Source organism: Lathyrus oleraceus, chromosome 1, assembly GCF_024323335.1.
Source record: "Lathyrus oleraceus cultivar Zhongwan6 chromosome 1, CAAS_Psat_ZW6_1.0, whole genome shotgun sequence".
In the NCBI taxonomy this organism is placed as follows: Eukaryota; Viridiplantae; Streptophyta; class Magnoliopsida; order Fabales; family Fabaceae; genus Lathyrus; species Lathyrus oleraceus.
The window spans coordinates 237729538-237744389 of NC_066579.1; positions in this window are offsets into that span (position 1 = coordinate 237729538).

A 14852-nucleotide genomic window follows, 5' to 3' on the forward strand; every position below is an offset into this window, starting at 1 on the left:
GCTTAAGGACACTAAAACACAGTATATATTCTTCATTTTCTGCAGAAGAAACCCTAGCAGCCACAATACTCAAACAGAAAAAACCTCTTTCTCTCAAAAACTCATTTTGGACTCCATTTGGAATTTTCTCTAAAAAAACCTCAAAGAACTCGAGCTGGGTTTGTTTATGCCATCATCCACCAACCTTTGTCAAGCCTTTTGCAAGCACAAGAACACGACTGTAAGGCCATTTGCACTACTGTTCCATTAGAGCTCTCTCTCATGGCAGTTCAAGTTCTGAGCACAACCAAGCATTGCTGAGCCAAAAGCTTTCATCCATTCATCATCTAGAGCTGGGAGGAGCAACTGTTTCGAGCATTTACCACCAAACAACATCAGAATCACAACTGTTCTTCAAATTTGGTGAGTTTTCGACCAGGACCATTTGCAAAATTATTGTATGCTTTAGCAAGATCTTTGTATGCTGAGTTCATTGGTAGTCGTAGTTCTGAAAATGGTTGAGTATTCTGGAAGATACGTTGATTTGAAACTTGATGTATGAAAATGTTTTCGCATGATTCTTCCATGATAAGTTGAATTAGGGAAAATGGCTATTGGAATGTTGATGTGTGATGTTAGATGTGTCCAGTGATGTATTTGATTTCCATTTCTGGGCAAAATAATTTTTCACGATCTTGATGAAGATGAAGATACACTGTAGCTTCATGAACCCTAAGTTGCCTTGCCCAGATTTTGCTTCAAACGTGTTTTTGCATGCGTCCACTGTTCCATCGCCCATGTCCAATCAGAAGGTAGCATTCTCCTTTGCGATGCGCAGCGTTTCATTAAAAGGAACGCATAATTACAATAATGCCACCGGTCCCTTATTAAATCATTAAATCATTTTATTTTACAATTTTTATTTCATTTGTTACACAATCTTACAAAATTCATAAGTCAATCATTTGTGATCCAAAATTCATGGGATTTTTTGCATATTGTTCATCTCAATCTCTAGTTTTTTATCATATATTTTCCAGATTTTTGGCATGGATGGATTTTTATTTGTGTTAGGGTTTTGTTCATGTGTCCATTTTTTGTACACTTTGCCAAATCAATTGTGAAATGATGATGCTTTATCCAATGGCTTTGAAATTTTTTGTGCTTAAACTAGACACATTCATGGTGATTTTGGTATAGAGTTTGTGAATTTATCGTTGCTGGTTTGTGAGTTATGATTTTTTGAATTAGGGTGTGACAATTTGTGTCACACCATTGATGTCCAACTTCATGATTTTATTTACCTTGCCTAATGAACTCAATTTGGTCCGATTTTTTTGCATGAACATGCTTCTAGATGTTGAGAATATGTATGAATTGTTCTGGAATTTTGGAATGCATTTTCTATTTGATTAATAATTTCTCCCCTGTTTGACCAAAATGTTGACTTTTGTGACACTTGTTCCCATTTGCTTTGTGAAATTCTCATACATTATTGGATGGACATGAAATTTGACATGTGATTAGTAGACATCTTAAGGTTTATCATGGTGTTAATACCATTCATTTCTCATTTTCTATCACTGATTTATGATTTATTGAAGTTGGTGCATGTTTGGTTGACTTCTTTGAGCATGTTTGAACTTGCCCTGCCTTTCTGATTTTCATTTCCCTACTTCCCATGATCCAATTGAGCTGAAATTTGGTGTGCTTACCATGCTTTGGATATTGTTTGATCATGATTTATTTGATGATTTTTGGAATTGTTTATGATTGGTTTTGAGTTGAGTCTTGCTGTTGACTTCTATTGAGCTTCCATATGCCATGCCTTGACCTATTTTGCTTATGAAATGATGATGATGATTGATATGAACATGAAACCAATTGAGTTTGTTTCTTGATTGTTTGAATTTGATTTTGGACACTTGTCACTTGCTGTTTTGACTTTCTCATCCCCTTTTGACCCTAGGCTTGTCCTAGTGGTCCTGTTGCTCATGTTTGAGTTCATTTTTTCAGGATAAGAAGCAGTTGCCTGAGAGAGATCAATACAAATCGATTGATGCTTGATTGATTAGCATGATTAACTTGTTTGTTTTGTAGGTTGCTTGGCTCATATGCTTGAGCCTTGTGCATTGCACATTTAACTGCTTGTGTTGACTGTTGATTTCTATCTCATTTTGATTTAACTTTGAATTGAATACTGATGTTGTCTGACTGGTTTCAGGTACCTTTAGTTGCTTATAGTTCTTTAAGAACTTTGCTTTGCTTAAGAGCAATTTGCATTGAGGTATAACTTCTTTACTTCATGTAGTCTGGAAGACCTGGCCTGTTACTTGGCCAGGCACCTGTCTAAAGTCCTCCTTAAGAGGCAATGTTTGTGACTGTTTACATTTGTCCTTGTATAGAGTCAAAGACCTCCTAAGTGAAGAGGCAATTGGCAGAACCCAAGGGATTTGCAACCTATCCCCTGCTATTCTATGTTAGACTATGGCACGGATCTAGAAGGGGGGGGGTTGAATAGATCCCAGTTAAAAACTTGAGTCGGCGCTACCAATTTAAAAGAAAAATTGGTTTTAAAATTGTTTTAGGTGCGGAAGCGACCGAGGAAAATTTAGTCTAAAAAACGAACCGTTATTGGAAAACCGGATATGCGTTAAGCTAATGGATAAGAGATAAAATGAGATACAATTCACTACACTAGTTGCACAATCAATGATAGAGTTCACTTACTAGCAAGCCTAGTTCCAATGAACCAAAATACCAAATTAAAACTCAGTGCAAACTTAAGGCAACTTTGGCTTAGGCAATTTTACAAACACTTGGTGTGCATAAACACTCCAAGTGATATTTGAGTTGAGCAAGTAAGTCAATTTATCCTTGTACAATATGTTATTGTACTTAGTATTTCAACAGCAATTTTAATCACTTACTCAACTTATATCAAAGTTTGATGAAAAATTGCTTAAAGTAAAATCACTTAAATTTTAAGCTGAAAAACAGATTATGCAGAAAGTTAAAGGAGACAGAGATTTGATGAGGCAGTTCCCCCGCCGTCCTCGCTTCGGGGTACGTCTGCCCTCAATTCTAAAAATAGAATTGAGATGATTTAATTAAATATCACCTGTGAACTTTAACCGTTTATACAAGGATTGCAAAGCAAGTAAACACAGAATTTCCAATGTGTTGAATGATGCTTCCTATCCTTGCTCCTTGATTCAAGATGAATCAAGACCTTCGATCGTTGTTGCTAGACCTCCGATTCCAGCCCCTTTGTTGAAGAATCTTCCGTTCTTCAAACCCTCGGCCCGGCTGATCTCAAACACAACGAGTCGAACCCGAATCCTTCACTTCAATGCCACCGAATCCGCTACTAGACTGACGAAGACTTCCTCTTCTCAATCACCTTCGCTCGGCTGAATCTTGATGAAGCGATTCGTCCAAAAACCCCCAAACGCAAACCGGTATTGGAGGATAAAACCTTAACGGTTTTATTCAAGAAAGAACCTGCCAAGACTTCAACTCGAATCCGATTCTTCAATCGCAACTTCGAACCTTATCACCTTCAATCTATCACGAATCACATCAAGAGTTATTGTGTGCAGTTGATGTATTATGGACTGTTGAAGATGAAGATGATGAATCTTTGACACCTTTTTCACTCTTTCTTGTTTCCTTGAACACTTGAATACAAATTGACAAATGTTGTTTAATAGAAGTGTTTTGACTTCTATATATAGTAACAGACAAAAACAAACAAACATAACAGTATTTCAAAAATTTGAAATAACTCAGAAAACTGAGTTTGCGCGCGAACGGTCGACCATAGGTCGGCGTGTGCTGACCCGTGGGGCATGCGTCGACCCTATGCATCGACTCAAACGTTTCATGCGCTGACCCATGGATAGCATCACTTTGCCATGCGCCGACGTGTGGTCGACTCAAGGGGTTTATGCGCCGACCCTATGCGTCGACGCAAGTGATTTTGCGCTGACCCCTTCTAGTTTGTGCAGAGCCTTTGCGCCGACCCGTGAGCTTTGAGCTGACCCCTATGGTCGACTCAAAGCCTTCAAATCTGCAAAGAAACTGTGATTAGTGATTCTTTATGTATTTAGTCATGATCACACTTTGTCTACATGTTTTTAATGATTATAGTAGATTTAGAATAACGTGGAAAAGGATATGGTGGGTAATGTGTTGCATTTGTTCGTAGATGTGCATGATGGTCTTTTGTCATCATTGAAACTTGATATCGTATGTTGTATGACACTTTGTCTTTACATACTCCCCCTTTTTGATGATGACAACCTGTATAGATCAACGTGACGAACATCATGAAGTATTGACACATTTTGCACACTCCCCCTTTCTTTTGTAATCTAAGGCCATTTGCAGAATAGCGAAAGCGACTGTTAGTTGTGGGCATTTTGTCAGCATGTCAGCATTTTTCTCCCCCTTTGACAACATCAAAAAGAGGGACAGAGTGATTATTCAAGATTGCAACGAAAAGTTCACAGGCAGCAGTAGAGATATAGATATCAACGAAATAATATCACACTTATATCATTTCTTAACAATAGTCATTAATTAAAAGGAGAAAATACATAAGGAAATAACGGTTGCATAAACATGCAGAACAGAAAAAAACAGGAATGCATTCAAAGACAACAAGCAACATGTAATATGCATATGAAGGGCTATTGTCTTAAGTGGCGGTGGCCGGGATGGTAGCAGACGCTTGGGTTTCTGCTAGGGTCAGCCAAAGTTTCTAGGTAATCACACACACCTTCCAGATGCCTAAGACTCCCGGTGACAGTCCGATCCAAATTTGCATACCGTTCATTTAGACTTGTGGAGAGATTGTCGAGCCGCTCATTTTGGGTCTGAAGTTGACTGTTAATTTGAGCAAGTCGGTCATCCTGGGATTGCATGAAGGATTGTTGGGCAAGTTGCATGCTTTGCATCATTTCCAACAGCTCTGAAGAATCAGCTTGATGTGGGGGGGATGGAGGAAATTCTTCCTCAACTTGGTGATACGGCTGGTAAGATTCACGTTGAGTTGTCCAGCCCGTATGTTGCCATTCGCCCCAGCCACCCCATCGTGGAACATCTTCGTCATTTGAATCCGGCTGCTGAACCCAAGCAGAGCCGGAGTAGTCATGCGTGCCAACGGGTGAAGGACTGTCGTCTCCACCATTGTAAGCAACATCGTGCCTAGCTTCTTCTTCTTCTTCTTCATTTTCCACTTCATCGTCTTGTTCTTCGCTTTCATCACTGTCAGCACTTGGAGGAACGTATCCTCTTCTAACAAACTTATATTTTCTCCGCTCCTTGCACCAAATATATCCCATCATAGACATGGTTTTTGTGCTAAACTCTTTGTCAGGTGAGATTGATGTGAACGGGAAAGACGGATGATTAACATTGGCGGCAGTAAGAGCTTCTTGAATGAATGATCCGTAGGCAAGAGCAGTCCCTCGCCCGGAATCACGTAGATTATACATTCTACTAGCAATGTAGTATGGCCAGTTGATTTTTATCTTATTTTTCAGAATGTAAATCAAATGAACCTCGGGCTGTTCGACTCTGGAGAGACCGCCCTTCTTCGGCCGCAGGATGCGTGAGACAACCCACTGAAGAATCCTTTCTCCGACGTTCAGCTTGCCGGCAGTGACGGTTCGTGGGAACAAGTCACTTTGCACAAACTCATCAGAATATGGTCGTGCCAGCATGTCATTTAATGCACTCTTAAACTCATAGCCCTCTATGTGGTGAGAGTCAGTCACCTCAGGTAGAGAATTTCCAGCTTCATCCACAGACATGTTAAAATACTTGTTCCAGAAATTTGATTTAATCGATACCTTTGTAGAGCCAACTCTTGAGGAAAGCTTGTGCCCGCGAAAGTTCTCATGAAGACCGGAGTAGAAAACTCGGACAAGGTCTTCACTGTGTTGAGTGTTGCACTCCAAGAAGTTGATGAGTCCTTGATGCTGCAGCAGAGACAGGACTTCCGGTAGGTGCATGCGTTCAGCTTCAAGCTTGTAGAACGCATGTTGTTGCACAACTCCTCGTTTACCGATGTCTTTGTTGAAAATTTCGACACGAGCAGGTGGAACGAGTGATACAGCAGATACGGGGAGAGATGCACCGGATGATTCTCAGGGTCTTTTGCCGGAGGGTCTGCGTGATGAGGAAGCCATTTGAGTAGGTTTGAGACTGAGTGTTTGGATATAGAGAGAAGGTTTAGTGAGGGTTTTGAGAGTGATTCTTCTAGAGAGGGGTTTTTCCCAATTTATAGTTGAAAGGTTAGGGTTTTTGGGAAGATGGAAGAGCAAAGAACAATAGCCACTAGGTAGATGCAAGTTACAAAGTAGTGGGTAGTTTGAAAGGTAATGGAAGGTAATTGCACATTTAATGATGTGAATGCATGAGAGATGATTTAAATTTTTTGCAGAAACATGAAATTATCGAGCGATGCGTCGACCGTACCCCTGTATGCGTCGACGCATACTGTTTGATGTTTGAGGAAATGCAAAAATTATTTAATCATGCGTCGACCATAGCCCTGCTGCGGTCGACTCATAGAGTTCAAATTTCCATTTTTCACTATTCAGCTCATGCAATGACCAGTTTGATGCATAAATACCAGTTCATACAGCGATAAACAACCAAAGAGAGATATCAAATATATGTATATAAACCACATCATTATGAGACATAACTATTTGCAGTCATGAGACTTAGCAGAGAGAGAGGAAGAGGAACAATACACCTTAATGCCGGAGTGACTTAGTGAACATCAGATATGTGCTTACAACAACATAGATTTGTCAGAAGTACAGTATTAAGGTTTTAAATGGAATAATGTAAACAACAGATTAGAGTGCCCATTCCGAAATATCGAGAATGCCAAGTTCTCGGCGAATATGAAAGAAAGGTTCAGTGGCTAGCGGCTTTGTGAAAATGTCCGCTAGTTGATTTTCAGTGTTTACGTGTTCAAACACGATGTCACCTTTCTCTACATGATCCCGAAGAAAGTGGTGTCGAATTTCGATATGTTTAGTGCGAGAATGTAGCACAGGATTCTTGGTCAGGTTAATAGCACTCGTGTTGTCACAAAAGATGGGAATACGTTCAAGTTTGAGGTTAAAATCCAATAGTTGTTGCTTAATCCATAGGATTTGGGCACAACAACTACCGGCGGCAACGTATTCCGCTTCGGCGGTTGACAAGGCAACAGAAACTTGTTTCTTGCTATGCCAACTAACCAAAGAGTTTTTTTAATAGGTGACAAGTGCCACTTGTGCTTTTCCTATCCGATTTGCAACCGGCAAAGTCGGAATCGGAAAAACCTACCAAGGAACAATCATTACCTTTGGAATACCATAGTCCATACTTCGGAGTACCGGATAGATATCGAAGTATCCGTTTAACGGCTTTTAAATGGGATTCCTTGGGACATGATTGATATCTTACACACATGCATACGCTAAACATAATATCGGGACGGGAAGCAGTAAGATAAAGGAGTGAACCTATCATACCTCTATACCGTTTTACATCTACTTCCTTACCGTCTTCATCTTTGTTCAAGTTGGTGCACGTAGGCATGGGGGTGTCTATGGCCTTAGCTTTTGCCATGTCAAATCTCTTGATAAGGTCCAAACAATATTTTGTCTGGCTCACGAAAGTTCCTTCTTTGAGCTGTTTGATTTGCAAACCGAGGAAGTATGTGAGTTCGCCCATCATACTCATCTCGAACTCGCCCTGCATAAGGTCAGAAAACTCTCTCACAAGATTCATGTTAGTAGACCCAAAAATGATATCATCTACATAAATTTGCACTAATATCAAGTGCTTTCCTTGACGTTTAATGAAGAGGGTTGTGTCAACCTTTCCTCTTGAGTAACCTTGATCTAGTAGGAACTTGCTTAGTCTCTCATACCAAGCTCTAGGAGCTTGTTTGAGGCCATACAAAGCCCTTTTCAGTTTATAAACATGATCTGGGTACTCATGGGATTCGATACCCGGAGGTTGTGCGACATAGACTTCTTCATTTATGTGACCGTTAAGGAAAGCGCTCTTAACATCCATTTGGAATATCTTAAAGTCCTTTGCACAAGCAAAGGCAAGGAGAAGGCGTATAGCCTCGAGTCGGGCAACCGGCGCATAAGTTTCCTCATAGTCGATGCCTTCCTCTTGGTTATACCCTTGCGCGACTAAACGCGCCTTATTACGGGTTATTACCCCGTTTTCGTCCAGCTTGTTCCTAAACACCCATCGGGTGCCGATTACTCGATGATCTCGCGGAGGAGGGACAAGGTCCCAAACCTCATTTCTGGTGAACTGATTAAGTTCCTCCTGCATTGATAAAAACCAGTGTTCATCGAGTAGGGCTTCTTTAGGGTTTTTAGGTTCCATCTGCGAAACGAAAGCGAAGTGATAACAGAAATTACTTAGCTTAGACCGAGTTGTTACACCCTTTGAGATATCTCCGATAATGTTGTCGATTGGATGGTCTTTAGAGGACTTCCAAGCTTGTGGAAGATCATCGTTTGAAGGCGGATGATCTACCACGGTTTCATCATGGAGTACATCTTTGTCCTCCTCAATTTTGACTGTGTCGGGTTGATCAATCCCCGGCTCGCCACCATTGAGTATGTCTTTGGTAGATGTACCTGCACCATGAAAAACACTACCCTTTCCGACGTTTCTCGGATTGGATTCATCAAAAGTAACGTGTACAGACTCTTCTACAGTAAGTAATCGCTTGTTGTATATTCTATATGCTTTGCTAGATTGAGAGTATCCGAGGAAGATACCTTCGTCGACCTTGGAATCGAATTTCCCTAAGTTTTCCTTTCCATTGTTCAATACAAAACATTTGCAACCAAAGACATGTAGGTGAGAAACATTTGGCTTTCACCCTTTTAAAAGTTCATACGGTGTTTTGTTTAGAATGGGGCGAATAAGCACCCTATTCAAAACGTAACAAGCCGTACTAATGGCGTCAGCCCAAAAATATTTTGGTAAGCCACTTTCATTGATCATTGTTCTTCCCAATTCTTCCAAAATTCGATTTTTACGCTCCACAACCCCATTTTGTTGAGGAGTACGTGGAGCGGAGAAGTTATGATCAATACCATGGTTACCGCAATATTCTTCAAATAGGTGATTTTCAAATTCACCTCCATGATCGCTCCTAATTGCAACAATGTTTGTATTTAGTTTATTTTGGGAAAGCTTAGCAAATCGTTCAAAGGCGGCGAATGTGTCACTCTTACTTACTAAGAAAATAGTCCAACAAAATCGAGAAAAGTCGTCCACTATTACGAAACCGTAATAGTTTCCTCCTAGACTTTTAATCCTAGATGGCCCAAATAAATCCATATGGAGAAGCTCGAGAGGTCTCGTTGTTGAAACGATGTTTTTGGATTTAAAAGAGATCCTCGTTTGCTTCCCCTTTTGACAAGCATCACAAAGGTGATCCTTGGTGAACTTAATTTTGGGGAGACCTAGGACTAGATCTTTTGAGACTATTTTGTTAAGTAAGTCAAAGTTAACATGTGCTAAACGCCTATGCCATAACCATGAGTCTTCACTCATTGTTACAAGGCATTTGTCACTTGTTAACGATACTTCATTTAAGTCAAGCATATAGACATTGTTCACACGAAGACCATTAAACATGCTCTTCTTATCATCAGTATGCATAATTTTGCAACAATCTTTTGAAAACGATACATTGTATCCTTTGTCACATAACTGACTGATGCTAAGTAGGTTATGTTTAAGACCTTCGACAAGCAAAACGTCAGAAATAGTAGTGGAAGAGGGGTTACCTACACTACCTTTACCAAGTATTGCTCCTCGGTTGTTGTCACCATAAGTTACATATCCCTTCTTCTTAGCCACGAAGTCAATGAAGAGAGATATGTCTCCTGACATATGCCTTGAGCATCCACTGTCGAGAACCCATCTTCTCTCGGTAGTCTCGAGGCATTGTACCTGTGATAAGATAATTAACAAAAGAAGGTACCCAATGGCTTATTGGGTCCTGAGTGGTGAGGAACAAAATGGTTGCATTTGGGCATCCATTGATAAATGCCTTTAGGAACCAAAAATCTCCTAAATCTACATTTAGCAATGGAATGACCTTTCTTGCAACAATAAAGACAAGAGAACTTTTTATTTTGATCACGTTTGCTATCTTCATCCTTTATAACATATTTGTATTTTTGATATGGATTAACCATACTTTTTCGAAAATTAGATTTATCAATAGCAAATGTAATCTTGGGCTCAAGAGCCTTGTCAAGTTTGGCTTTTAGGTTTCTTACTTCACCTTGCCAAATGTAACAAGTATCACACCCAAAGTTCATCATTCTACTTTTAAGGTCCTCATAACTTGTTTTTGTGCTTTCCACTATAAAAGCCTTAAGTGCCTCAAGTTTCCTTTCGGATTCTTGAATTTTTTGTTCCAAATGAGAAAAGATTTTCTTATTTGAGGCAAGCCTTTTAAAGGCCTCTTTTGCTTCACAGTGTAAAGTTTCAAAAACAGTTTGCAATTCATGATGAGACATACTAGAGGAATTTTCATATTTTGCATGTCGTACCTGTTTCTTTTTATTCTTTTGATGAGCAGAGAGACATAGATTTGCATTTTCATCTTCATCACTAGATCTTTCATCATCGGAGGAGTCGCTATCGCTTTCCCAAGCAATGTATGCCCTCCTTGGCTTTGATGGTTTCTTATGTGATTTGTATGAATCTTTTTCTTTTGTCTTTTTGTTCATCGGACAGTCCGGTTTGTAGTGACCCGGCTTTCCGCACTTGTAGCACGACCCTCTAGTTGTTTTTCCTTTGGAGTCATCATTTTTGGAGAACCTAGATTGCTTCCGGAAGTTTACTAAGTTCTTCTCGGAATGTTGGATGCCGTTCTTTCTTACGTAACGGTTGTAGCGTTTGACGAACAGCCCCATATCTTCACTCTTGTCCTCTTCTTCTTCGTCACTCGATGAATAATCACTTTGCTCTTTTGCTTGAGACTTTGAGGAGGAAGTCTTTAGATCTATTGATTTCTTTTCGCTCACCTTGGCTTTGTCTTTCTTATCTTTCTTTTCATGTTGTTCCAAGCTTAATAGAACTTGTTCGTGCTCTTGTAGTTTGCCGAACAATGTAGTCAAGTCCAATATGGTAAGATCGTTTGCCTCTTTGATGGCGGTAACTTTCGGCTGCCATTCCCTGTTAAGACATCTTAAGATTTTATTAGTAGCAACATCATTGGAAATAGGTTTACCTAGTGAATGTAATCGATTGATTAGATGAGTGAATCTCTTTTGCATGTCGGCAATGGTTTCCCCTTGCTCCATGAAAAAGAGATCAAACTCTTGCGTTAGTGTATTGATTCTAGCCAATTTAACATCGTTTGTCCCCTCATGGGCAATTTGAAGTGAATCCCACATGGCCTTAGCAGTAGGACAATGGGATACACGATAGTATTCGTCTACCCCTAATGAGGAGATTAAGATATTTTTGGCTTTCCAATCATAGTTGTATTTCTTTTCATCATCATCGGTCCATTGTGCTTCAGGCTTAGGCACTATTTCATTATTCTCATTGGTCATGGTTATTTCAATTGGACCATTGAGAATAACATTCCATATTTTTCTATCTATGGAATTTATGTGCACCCGCATACAGTCTTTCCAATAACTATAATTTTCACCATTGAAAACGGGAGCTCTATTGTAAGCCCCTTTAGGTTCGTTAGCCATTTTCTATCAACGTTGTATTTTGAAGCACGGAGTGAACCGGAGCTCCTGATACCACTTGTTAGACTATGGCACGGATCTAGAAGGGGGGGGGGGTTGAATAGATCCCAGTTAAAAACTTGAGTCGGCGCTACCAATTTAAAAGAAAAATTGGTTTTAAAATTGTTTTAGGTGCGGAAGCGACCGAGGAAAATTTAGTCTAAAAAACGAACCGTTATTGGAAAACCGGATATGCGTTAAGCTAATGGATAAGAGATAAAATGAGATACAATTCACTACACTAGTTGCACAATCAATGATAGAGTTCACTTACTAGCAAGCCTAGTTCCAATGAACCAAAATACCAAATTAAAACTCAGTGCAAACTTAAGGCAACTTTGGCTTAGGCAATTTTACAAACACTTGGTGTGCATAAACACTCCAAGTGATATTTGAGTTGAGCAAGTAAGTCAATTTATCCTTGTACAATATGTTATTGTACTTAGTATTTCAACAGCAATTTTAATCACTTACTCAACTTATATCAAAGTTTGATGAAAAATTGCTTAAAGTAAAATCACTTAAATTTTAAGCTGAAAAACAGATTATGCAGAAAGTTAAAGGAGACAGAGATTTGATGAGGCAGTTCCCCCGCCGTCCTCGCTTCGGGGTACGTCTGCCCTCAATTCTAAAAATAGAATTGAGATGATTTAATTAAATATCACCTGTGAACTTTAACCGTTTATACAAGGATTGCAAAGCAAGTAAACACAGAATTTCCAATGTGTTGAATGATGCTTCCTATCCTTGCTCCTTGATTCAAGATGAATCAAGACCTTCGATCGTTGTTGCTAGACCTCCGATTCCATCCCCTTTGTTGAAGAATCTTCCGTTCTTCAAACCCTCGGCCCGGCTGATCTCAAACACAACGAGTCGAACCCGAATCCTTCACTTCAATGCCACCGAATCCGCTACTAGACTGACGAAGACTTCCTCTTCTCAATCACCTTCGCTCGGCTGAATCTTGATGAAGCGATTCGTCCAAAAACCCCCAAACGCAAACCGGTATTGGAGGATAAAACCTTAACGGTTTTATTCAAGAAAGAACCTGCCAAGACTTCAACTCGAACCCGATTCTTCAATCGCAACTTCGAACCTTATCACCTTCAATCTATCACGAATCACATCAAGAGTTATTGTGTGCAGTTGATGTATTATGGACTGTTGAAGATGAAGATGATGAATCTTTGACACCTTTTTCACTCTTTCTTGTTTCCTTGAACACTTGAATACAAATTGACAAATGTTGTTTAATAGAAGTGTTTTGACTTCTATATATAGTAACAGACAAAAACAAACAAACATAACAGTATTTCAAAAATTTGAAATAACTCAGAAAACTGAGTTTGCGCGCGAACGGTCGACCATAGGTCGGCGTGTGCTGACCCGTGGGGCATGCGTCGACCCTATGCGTCGACTCAAACGTTTCATGCGCTGACCCGTGGATAGCATCACTTTGCCATGCGCCGACGTGTGGTCGACTCAAGGGGTTTATGCGCCGACCCGTGAGCTATGCGCCGACCCTATGCGTCGACGCAAGTGATTTTGCGCTGACCCCTTCTAGTTTGTGCAGAGCCTTTGCGCCGACCCGTGAGCTTTGAGCTGATCCCTATGGTCGACTCAAAGCCTTCAAATCTGCAAAGAAACTGTGATTAGTGATTCTTTATGTATTTAGTCATGATCACACTTTGTCTACATGTTTTTAATGATTATAGTAGATTTAGAATAACGTGGAAAAGGATATGGTGGGTAATGTGTTGCATTTGTTCGTAGATGTGCATGATGGTCTTTTGTCATCATTGAAACTTGATATCGTATGTTGTATGGCACTTTGTCTTTACATTCTATGTGTCATCTGCTTTGCTCACACCACTGTGTTGATGCATTGCAGATACCAACCCAAGATCTTGTACAATTGTACAATTGAGTCAGTTTCAAATGTGTAGAAGGGTTCCCACTTTCTGAACCCACACATTCTTGTCTTAAGCTCTCCCAGGCCAGGGATAAGAGCTGTGAAGTCTCATCTTCACTCACCTTTCATCTGCTTCACCTTAGCCCCTCAATGGCAAGGTTAAGAGCTAACACTACCCAGTTACAGTGGTTTGTTTGTTGAGGTTGATATGACCCCTCGACTAAAACCTAACCTTGATTGAGCCCATTGCTTGCATATAGTGTGTGCTACTTGTGCTTGTGTGTTTGCTTTAGCTTGCTTCCTGTGCAAGTTAGGTTTAGTTTAGCTTGCTTCCTGTGCAAGTTAGGTTTGGTTTGGCTTGCTTCCCGTGCAAGTCATGTTTAGGATAGGCTTGCTTCCTGTGCAAGTTAGCTAGAAACCTTAACTTAGGGATGATTTTGCATGATAACATCTAGGCTCGAGTCGTAGTCTCCCTAGTTGTGTCTCCCTCTGTTATCTGGTTAGGCTAGTCCTGTATCCCCACCGGGGGAACTACGTTGCCCTGATCCTCATACCAGATGAGGTACGTAGGCAGGAGACCGTGCGAGGTCTCTCCGGGCACCTTCTTTTCTTCCTTTTTGTGTGTGTGCTTGACAGTTATAGGCTCGAGTTCCCGACTCCCTATTAACTTGTTTGGTTGTTGTGTGCTTGGAAGCTGATGTAAGTCCATCGAGTGGCATTCGGGTTCCAGTGTGTGTGTGTTTTGGTTCGGATGCCGATGTAAGTCCAGTGATTGGCGTTCGGGCTCCACGTTTGCCTTTTTGTGTATGTTTTGGTTCGGATGCCGATGTAAGTCCAATGATTGGCGTTCGGGCTCCACGTTTGCCTTTTTGTGTGTGTTTTGGTTCGGATGCTGATGTAAGTCCAGTGATTGGCATTCAAGCTCCATGTTTGCCTGCTTTTGTGTTTTGTTTTGTTTGGCGTCCCTGTGTAGCCGAACTACGGCAACTCTGATTCTCATGTTCAGATGAGATACGTAGGCATAAGATGCGATGTCTTGCCGAGTTTGACTAACAACTAACAACTAATCCTTGTTTGCTTTCGCCCTCGTTGCGATTCTTTTCTCTCGCCCTCGTTGCGATCGAGACATTCCCTTTCTCTTGCCCTAGTTG